This window comes from Silene latifolia, chromosome Y (genome assembly GCF_048544455.1).
Source record: "Silene latifolia isolate original U9 population chromosome Y, ASM4854445v1, whole genome shotgun sequence".
NCBI classification, from domain to species: Eukaryota; Viridiplantae; Streptophyta; class Magnoliopsida; order Caryophyllales; family Caryophyllaceae; genus Silene; species Silene latifolia.
This window is the reverse complement of record NC_133538.1, coordinates 157,310,245-157,320,131: the sequence shown is the minus strand read 5'-3', so window position 1 is coordinate 157,320,131 and position 9,887 is coordinate 157,310,245. Positions and strand designations below refer to the sequence as shown.

Sequence of the window (9,887 nt, the reverse complement as noted above, 5' to 3'; positions counted from 1 at the left end):
GATTCTTTTGCATTTGAAGGACCGATTTTTGAACATCAAAACCTTGGTCATTTTGTTGATTGTATGGAGATTGATTTTGGTAACCTTGGTTTTGGTTGTAAAAGGGTCTTTGATTTTGGTTTCTCATGGGAGGTGGGGTGTATGTTGTTTGAGGGTTTTGAACATTTTGGCTTTTATATGAGAGATTTGGATGGAATTTGGTGTTTTCATTGTAATAGTTTGAATAAGGGGTACCACTCTTGTATGCTTAGAAAGCATTCACTTGTTCATTTGTTCCCCTACATTCACTTTGGTCATGTCCCAAAGTTCCACAATTCTCACATATCCCACTTGGGATTGATGAAGATGCCGTCATGGCATTAACATGATGCTTTGGTGATTTTGAGGCTTCTTGAAGTCTAGCCATAGTTTTTTCAAACTTCAAATTGATGGTATCAATGTGAGCACTAAGTTGAGCACCCAATTGAGTAATGGAGTCCACTTCATGCTTTCCTCCTCTAGTAGCCTTGCGAGGTCTACTATATTGTGAGTTATGGACCGCCATTTCCTCAATTTTGTTCCAAGTTTGATTGTCATCAACTTCGGTGAACATTCCATTTGATCCCATGTTGAGAATGTTCCTTGAATCTTCATAAAGACCGTTCCAAAATTGTTGTACCAAGAACCACTCGCTAAGTCCATGGTGAGGACATGAGCGACAAATCCCCTTAAACCGCTCCCAAGCTTCATACAAAGATTCTTCATCCCTTTGCTTAAAGCCCGTGATTTGAGCTCTTAGCATGTTAGTCTTTTCCGGTGGATAGAACTTTTTGTAGAAAGCTAGAGCCAACTTCTTCCAAGAATCAATTCCGAGAGTAGCCTTATCAAGGCCTTTCAACCATTGTTACGCGGTGCCAATTAGAGAAAAAGGAAATAAGACCCATCGTATTTGGTCTTGAGTTACACCGGTTTGAGAAATCGCATCACAATAGTCACAAAAAGTCTCCATATGAGAATGAGGGTCTTCACTAGGCATCCCCCCAAATTGGCTTCTTTCGACTAATTGGATAAACGCGGATTTGGCAATAAAATTTCGGTTAGATGTTGTGGTGTGGGAGTACCATTGGGTAGGTTCTCCTCGGTGGGTACGGAATGTGATGAAAACTTAGGCATTGTGGGTTGATTTTGTGTTGGGTTCTCCTCACCTTCTCTTGCAAAAGGGTTGATGAACTCAATAGTATTTGGTTGAATATCTACAACCTCACCAATACCTCTCAAAGTTCTCCTAGCAAGTCTTCTATTGGTTGTCAAAGTTCTTTCAATTTCACGATCAAAGGGTAACAAGTCACCTTGTGACCTTCTAGACATGCAAAATATCAAACAACTCGAAAATAATTAGAACAAACCTTGAGGAGTTTTACTTCCCCAAGGCAAAGAAAGACACAACTAATAACAATATAAGAAAATCTAAATCAAGTTAACACCGTCCCCGGCAACGGCGCCATTTTTGGTCGGGATATTTTTACTAAATATTTCGGTTACTTGTCGTTAGGAGCACCTTGACCAAAACACAATTTATAACTTCACAAACAACTCTACAATTAGTAAAGAGGCAAGTAAAGGTCGCATCCCAAGGGACGGGAATTTAGATGAGATTTCTATTGCAACTAGTGGTGTCTTAGGGGTGTCACAATTGAGGTTTGATGTAGAAGATCACTAAACTAAATATCAATGAAAGTAAACAAGCAAGATGAATGAAAAGGGATGTAAACAATTGATAAAAAGCACTAGGGTGTCATGGGGTCATAGGGGATTCATGGGAATTGATCATACAAACATGTTCTCAAATTATAAGCAAGCAATTATTGTTGTAATGGATCGAGTTGGTTTTATATCTTACAATCCTAGGAAAGTTTGGGTCCCGGAGCCGAATCGATTAGATTGTACAACACCTACAAGTCGACTTAGTCTTCCCTAATCAACAGCATGCATGGTCTAATGTGACTCGAGTTGGTTTATGTCTTACAAGTCTCATTGAAAAGATAGGTGATGGGTAAAAAATGCAAGGATTCATAGGCTCACATTTCATCAAACATAACATGTGCATGAGTTGATATCACAACAAGCAAGCAAATAAACTATGAAAGCATATTAATTTAAGCATGAATCATTCCCCATGTTGGTTTCCCTTAATTACCCATTAACCCTAGCTAAGGAACTACTCACTCATTATAATGTTGAACATGCTAGCAAGGTTGTCAATCATACCAACAAAGTGAAACATGATGAATAAATGAAAGTGATTAACAATAATTAAAGAGGGATTAAGAGAATTATACCTACTAATGATTCCAATAATAAAGCAAAGAATAAAAGAAGTACTTGATGATTGATTCAGAGGTTGTCAATCTCCCAATAATAACCCAAATAATCTTCAATTACCCAAAATAAAGGATGAACAAGAGAGAGATTAAGGAAATAAAACTTGTATTAAAACTTGATTAATTGTTGATTACAAGATTAAAGAGAGATTTGATTGATATTAACTACACTAAAGATTGCTAAGAAGAACATCCTCTTCTAATTAGACTAATGGGGTATTTATAGTGGGGATTAGGTGGATGAATTAGGGTTAACTAAGGGCTTAAATGATGATTAAGTCCCTACTTAAGGAAACGCCGGTCTTTTTGGAAAGACTCCGGTCTCTAGGGAGACTCCGGTCTCTAGAAAAAGATGTGCAACCTTTCTTGAAGCTTGAAGAAGACGAAATGGGTCTGCCTGAGAATCCGGGCGTCTTTAGCACGGGACAGGCGGATTTGGTGGTCTCTGCCCGGGCGTCTTGGAGTGAAGACGGGCGTCTTCTGGGTCTTTTGCCCGGACGTCTTGGGGAGAAGACGCACGGATTATGGTGGTGGAGACGGGCGTCTTCTGGGGAAGACGCACGGATTGCTATGCAGTTTCGTTTGTTCTTCTTTTCTTCCTTTTTCTTCATAGAATCCTTAGGGATTTCCTCGGGGATACAAGGATCTTTTCTCATCATTGCCCATCTACTATAGTATGTACAAAGGCCTTCTAATCTTGTCTCTCCTTGATGCTTGGTCATTGAATTCAATCAATTTAGCCTCATTTTGCCATGAAAATGCAAGGTTTGCACTCCTTTCCTACCAAGGGATCAAAACCTCAAAGAATATGCAAAACAAAGAACTAAAGACAATAAATGACCCGAATATGCACTAAAAAGCATGGGAACAAGGCTAATTCGGGGACTAAATGTGCTCTAATTATGGTCACATCAATGATATTCATGAGATTCTTGTCTGTTTATTCCGTATAATATGTTGTGTTGGGATCTAGTAAAAGCAGTTTTGAGTAAGTTTTCTTGTCCGGAAATTTATACTAAGTCAGTGTTTATGGGAATTGTATGCGGTTGTGATGTCTATCGATATGGTTGTTGTGCCTCGGGTGGTGATCCGGGCACGTTACTTTGTGTTGTGATGTGGGTATTTCGCGCTGCGGTGCGGCTGTTGGTGGCGGTGTTGCGATACCCTCATCGGTTGTGGTGGAGTATGCGGAATGATTATGATACGAGTTTTCAAAAGTGTGTACAAGTAATAGTTGTTTTTTTACTGCTGTTTCTTGCAAGTTTCGTTTGGACATATACTGTTGTTTTGTTTATTGATGTTTCTTACCAGTTTCAGCTTGGGCGTGAGGGTAGAGTATGATATAGAGGAGAGTTGTGTATGTTTCTGTTGCCGGCATGGTATAGCGATATTCTGTTGATGGGACACAGTTGTGAGAGGTTGTTACAGTAATTTTGATCTTGTTTTAAGATGAGGCTTTGGTAGACATAGTAATGGCAAGTGAATGGTGGAACATGTGTTGTACTGATCTGAAAGTTGCAAGTGGTTCATAATCTTTTATTGGGACAGTGAGTATAAGGTGTTGGAAATTAGTATCGTGTTAAGTTATGGATGAGTTTTGCGGTAATGAAAGAAAAGAACTTGAGGATCTAGTGGATCGTGAGTTATGAGTATGGAGATAGGTGCATGTATAGAGGACTATGTCATTTTGGCGGTAATAGGGAACCGTTGAAGTTTTGGTTAAGCTAAAGATTTTGTGGTATAGGTTAGGTGGTGTGCCGAGTGAATTGAGGTATGAGAACTGTTTAAGTAAGAGAGCCTTGGATATAGGAATGGTGAGTGTTTAGATTATAGGCAGTTATCTTTGACATGAGGTGGTGATGAGGATAATGAGAAGATATAGCTAAGGATTTAGTATTAGTGAGTTACGAGGACGTAACATTTGTCTTAAGAGGAGTAGGATGTGATAAAAGAGAGTTTCATGGTTGTGCATGTTGTAGTATAATTGGAAGTAGAGTGTTGGTGTAGCATAAAGGATGGATATTTGTTATGATTGATTTTATTAAAGGTCATGGTCGTGCTTGTAGTAGTGTGATATTTAGGAGTATGAGAATATTTCGATAGTGTTGACAGTTGGATGATGAGGTTATGAGTGTGAGTAAACTTCGAGGACGAAGTTCCTTTTAAGGGTGGTAGAAAGTAACATTCCGTTTGATATTTATGAGTGTCTTGATATTGGATTTTCTAGTGGATAGTATGTTAGTGAAACGAAGCTAGCGGCGTTTTTGGATGGTAGTTGGTAATGTATGGAGTTAGTGTCGAGAGAGGCTATAATGTGGTGGATACGATATCGTGAGTCATGTTGTGGAGGTAGACATAGTTGGTGGAGTTGGTGTTAAGAGTTCATGTTTTATAGGTTGGGGTTTCGTTTTGAGTTCTTAGTTGCGTTGTTGTGTCTTGGTCGAGTTTGTATGTTTGTTTTGAGTATGGGTTGAACTTCGGGGACGAAGTTCTTTTTAAGGAAGGAAGACTGTAATACTACGGTTTTCTATGTCTATGGGTACTCTATCGAGTGGGGCTTACAATGTCGAGTAAGTATGTTTTTATACGAAACAATAGTATATTTGATGGGTACTCGATCGAGTATGTGTGGCACTCGATCGAGTAAGGGGCACTCGATCGAGTAAGTGAGTCTTGCGGGTTATTTTAGCCGGGTTTTGTTAATAACGCGTGATTAGTATAAAATGATTCCGTCACCTTTTTTAATCAGTTTTAACTTTTCTAAAACCTTTCAAGAGAGAAAAAGGGTTACGTTGTTCTCCTTCTTCGCGTTGTTAGCAAATCCCAAGGGCTAGGATCGTCGGATTGTCTTGTTCTTTACATCGTTGCGATCGTCGTCTCGAGGGTAAGTTCCTTGTATAATTTAAGTTGGGTTTCGTTGAGTTTCTTTAAAACCCTAATTGGGTATTGTTGGGGGTTTTGGGTGATTTATATGAATGTGGTAGTAATTGCATGTATGTATGTTATAGGAGGAGGTATCGTTGAGGAAAGATTCTGACTAGCTGCTAAGACCGTCTGCGGTGTTTGCTTTCCAGGTAGGGTTTCCCTACTCACTATTGCTACATAAATTGTTGGTGATTGTTGTTGTGATTGTTGAATAATTATAATATTGGATTGGTTCTGGTGATGTTGATGTTGATAGTATATTGTTGATTGATTGTGTAAATGTCTGTGATCTTCGGGGCGCGTCCCTGGCTGAGTGGAGCCACTTGCGGGAGTGGCTTCACGCCCTTAATTTTCCCCTTGTGGTTATCGTCACAAGGGGGATGTGCACATTAATGAACTTGGGTTTATCGCTCGATGGATATGAGCGAGGATTTGGTGGGTACGGCTGCGGTCCCCCACTGGCGGCGTTGAGTACTTGTTGCGATGGGTACTCTGGCAGGACTATACACTTTAGTGTGTAGTCAGTTGTGTGGAGATTGGAGATGGAGACTGGAGATTGGTTTGAGCTGTTTGTGTTCCTGTTTCATTGTGGTATTGTTTTTGTGTAATCAATACTGACCCCGTTTAAATGTTTTAAAAACTGTGGTGATCCATTCAAGGGTGGTGAGAAGGTATGAGACGATGCACATGGGATAGCTGGGATGAGTCATCACATTGCAGTTTTAGAAGTCCTCCGCTATGTCGAACTTTTTGTAGTTGTTTAGTAGTTGTCAGTTTTGAGAACCTTGTATTTCCTTTTAAAAGTTTTTGGAGTTTGGCTTGTATCACTTAAACTTTATTATCTTTTAAATACGTTTCGTTATTATCTATTTGAGTATCATTGCCTCAGCCCTCGGGTAACCGAGATGGTGACGTTCTCATACCTTAAGTGGTCCTGGTAAGGCACTTGGAGTATGGGGGTGTCACACCGAGCGTCTCCAGGAAGGAATTCGCTCGTCCTGAGCAGAATCCGCGCGTCCCAGCACGGGTTGGAAATTTCAGCAGGTACTGACTGAGGATCCGAGCGTCCCGATTTGAAGTCGCTCGTCCCCTGCTGCTACTTAATGAAAACACGGGATTCACCCCTCCTTCCCCAAATCATTTTTATCTTTTATAAACACAAACACACATCCTTTCTTCCTCAAAACCCTCAATCCCCTCATTCAAAAACACAAATTTCTCAACCAAATTCACCAAAATCAAAACAAAACTTCCTCAAATCAAGATTAAACTACTCCTTTATCAACAAAATACCATCCAAACATCAAAATCCTCATAGATTGAATCGATTTTCTAGGGTTTGAATACAATTTCGAAAATCCTAAAATTGATTGGTTTCGAAAATCCTAAAATTGATTGGAAATTGATTGAAGCTTGAGGAAACAAGGAGCATTCAAGCACAATATTGGTTTGTTGATACAAATTTGACAAGGAGAGCAACATGGCAAGAACAAAAGGCGGAAACAAGGCACCCAAAACCTCAAATTTATCCAAAAGGCAACAAGCTCTTCTTGCCTCAAAGACTTTGGTAGTGGTACAACCAAGGGTGGAAATTCAAGAAATTGCAACTCCTATTGAGGAAGCTACACCTACTCCGGTTATAGAACAATTGCAAGATTTTCCGGAGGTAACTTTCTTAACCGATTCTCATAGGAAGGCATTTTTATCCCTTACCAAGAAAACTATTATAGCTACCAAGTTTATATGTCATGATGCCTTAGAAAAGTTGGGTGTGCTTGAGAGAACTAGGAAATTTTTCGAGTCTATGAGGTTGCTTACCCTCTTTGAAATGGAAGAATTGACCTACCCTTCATTGACCATGGAGTTTGTAATCTCCTTGAAGGTGTATAAGGTAGAGGCTCGAAAATTTGTTGAATTCCACCTTGAGAACAAGTGTAGAAGAATGACTTTGAGTGAGTTTGTGAAGTGTTTGGTCTTTTACAACATTATCATTATGAGAAAAAGCCTTTAAAATATGATACCGCACCCCATTGGAAAGCGATTACCGGGCGAAAATTTGACTCTTTCCGGGAGTGCCATGTTCTATATGTCCACCATCCGAGAATAAGGGTATGGCACAAGTTTGTGAGCAACACTTTTATTGCAAGAAAAGGCACCAATCACTTTACCGAGCTTTATTTTGTGTACCTTAAGTCTACCATGAACATCAATGGAAAGTTCACCAAAGAATACAACATCCTTCAACTTTTACTTGATCGGTGGCTTGAAATTGATAATGGAAAAGATGGAGCGGCTTTCATTGTAAATGGAGGCTTAGTAACGAGGTTAGCCAAGCACTTTAACCCGAATTTCAACAAAGATAAGATCTACAAACCGGTTAAAGGGAGCAACCTCTTTGATATGGCCACTATGATCAACAAATTTCATTGGGTCAAGAATGACAATCTTGACAACAAGTATGAGTGGCTCATCAAAGAAGCTAAGTCGTTCCTCTTGTCTAGCGAAATTTGCCTTATCGTCGTTCATAGCCCAAACTACCTAGTACCCGTCTCCGAGGAAGCCGAAGTGATTATGAAGCAACATAGGGAATCAAATGCCAAGCCCTCCTCCTCCCCCATTGTGACTCCACCATATCCATTTGCCTACCAAGAATTCAAACCAAGTGGCTCTAATATCATGGTAGGCAACGACTAATTGACCCAACTAATGCAACATATGCATAAGGAAGCTCATGAAGATCGGGTCAATGCTTACCATGCTCAATATCCGCCCCTCCTATATTTAGCTAGGCAAGGACTACTTGATCATTTATGTCCTTTGCCTAGTTGGGCGGATAGGGAGGTATTCTTCCCAAGTGCTTCTAGAGATGCCAACATGGATAGTCGAGTTGCTAGGGGGAAGGAGATTGTTGTTGATGACGGGGAAGGTAGTGACTCTTGCCAAGAAGAAGAAAAGGAGGAAGAGCAAAGTTCAAGTGATGATGGAAGATGGTGAAGCCTCCGGGTCAATGAAGGTAGATGATGAGGATAATGAAGAAGAGGTCGATGATAGTGATAAGGATGTCGCAATGATCGACAATTGAGGATTGACAAGCTTTTGAAGGATGCCACATATACGGGGTTGATTATATGGCTTCAACCTATTCCATTGTGAGTTTCCTACACCTCCTCTAGATTTGTTTATATCTCTTGTTTTCAAAATTTTTAATCTTGATCATTTGTTTTGAGTCCTAGAAACACTCAAAGGACTCCCACCTCGGTCCCATTGAGGTGTCTCATTTTGTTCCCACTTTTAAAAAATCCAAAATGACAATTAGTTTCATGCATTGCATACTTGTGCATGAACTTTCCTCTTTTTGACACTAGAAATAGTGTCTTACTCGGTTTAGGGAAGTTCAAACACAAGGATTGGGAGTTAATCCAAATTAGCTCTCCAACCAATAAAATCATGCATCATATAGAGTAGAATAGATTGCATTATTTATATATATATATGTATATATATATATATATATATATATATATATATATATATATATATATATATATATATCAGATAGTTTGCATATTAGTGTAGAAATCATGCATTCTCATTTAGCTTGCATAATTTCCTATCGTATTGGCCAATGAGCACAATGTCCATACTAGTGTGGGGATGGAAAATTCTAACTTGACTTTTAAATCAAAAATTATAAAAATTGAAAAATTTTGAAAAATACAAAAACATGTTCTTTTATTTCATAAAAACAAAAACCATAAAAATTTGAAAAATTCAAAAAACCAAAAACATGTTCATTCCTTTGTAGTGTAGAATTGTATATTTTGTATATACTTGTTTGTTTGTTTGTTTATCCTCCTATCACATTGATCGACTACGCCACATCCGAGTCATGAGGAATATGAAGACCGCGTGGTATGATCTTTCCAATCTCCTTTTTCCTCTCTATGTTAATGACTATGTGGCTTTATTTTGATTGATGCAGTACAAACCAATGTGATTCTAGGAGTTGCATTTAGTTTATATGGCATACTGGTTGATAGAAGCATTTGCATTAGGTTGTATAAATGTTAGTTGCATCATGGCATGTAATTGCATTGTAGGAAAAATTTTGTGAAAACATCTAATTGGGAAACTTGACAAGTGTATATAAGGCCCTTGTAGATACTTTTTCTTCGTAAGACTTTGCTCATTAGAATGCTTCTAAAACACCCTAGGATGTGTCATGCTAGTATCCTTTGACCCATGGATTAATGCCTAGTCAAGAGTACCTTGTGGTGTGATAACTCCTTGGCTACCGTTTATTCCAAGGTGACCTTTGAAGCCATGCAACCATTTTCCACATCTATCACATTTTGTTAACAAAAAGGGAATGAGCACAAAAATTATCAAATTGAGTTCAAGCAATCAAAAATGAAAAACAAGAAGTTTGCAAATTGCATCAAAGAAAAGAGGAGTACAAAAATAAGAACTCCTATGCTTTAATAAAAGCACCCTCGTTACTAGTTGGGGTGACTTTGAAAATGTTCAAAAATGCAAAAAGTTGAAATTGTCAAGCATCAAAATGCCAAACATCAAAGAAATGGCAAAAATAAATTGTTCTCA

General features: G+C 38.8%; 1 non-coding gene across 1 annotated transcript; it reads left to right on the top strand.

Annotated features, from left to right (window-relative positions):
• Positions 1-674: 674 nt before the first annotated feature.
• On the top strand, positions 675-781 carry LOC141634729 (small nucleolar RNA R71). Its single transcript, XR_012539454.1, has one exon. It is a non-coding gene; the product is annotated as a small nucleolar RNA R71 (small nucleolar RNA).
• Positions 782-9,887: the final 9,106 nt, after the last annotated feature.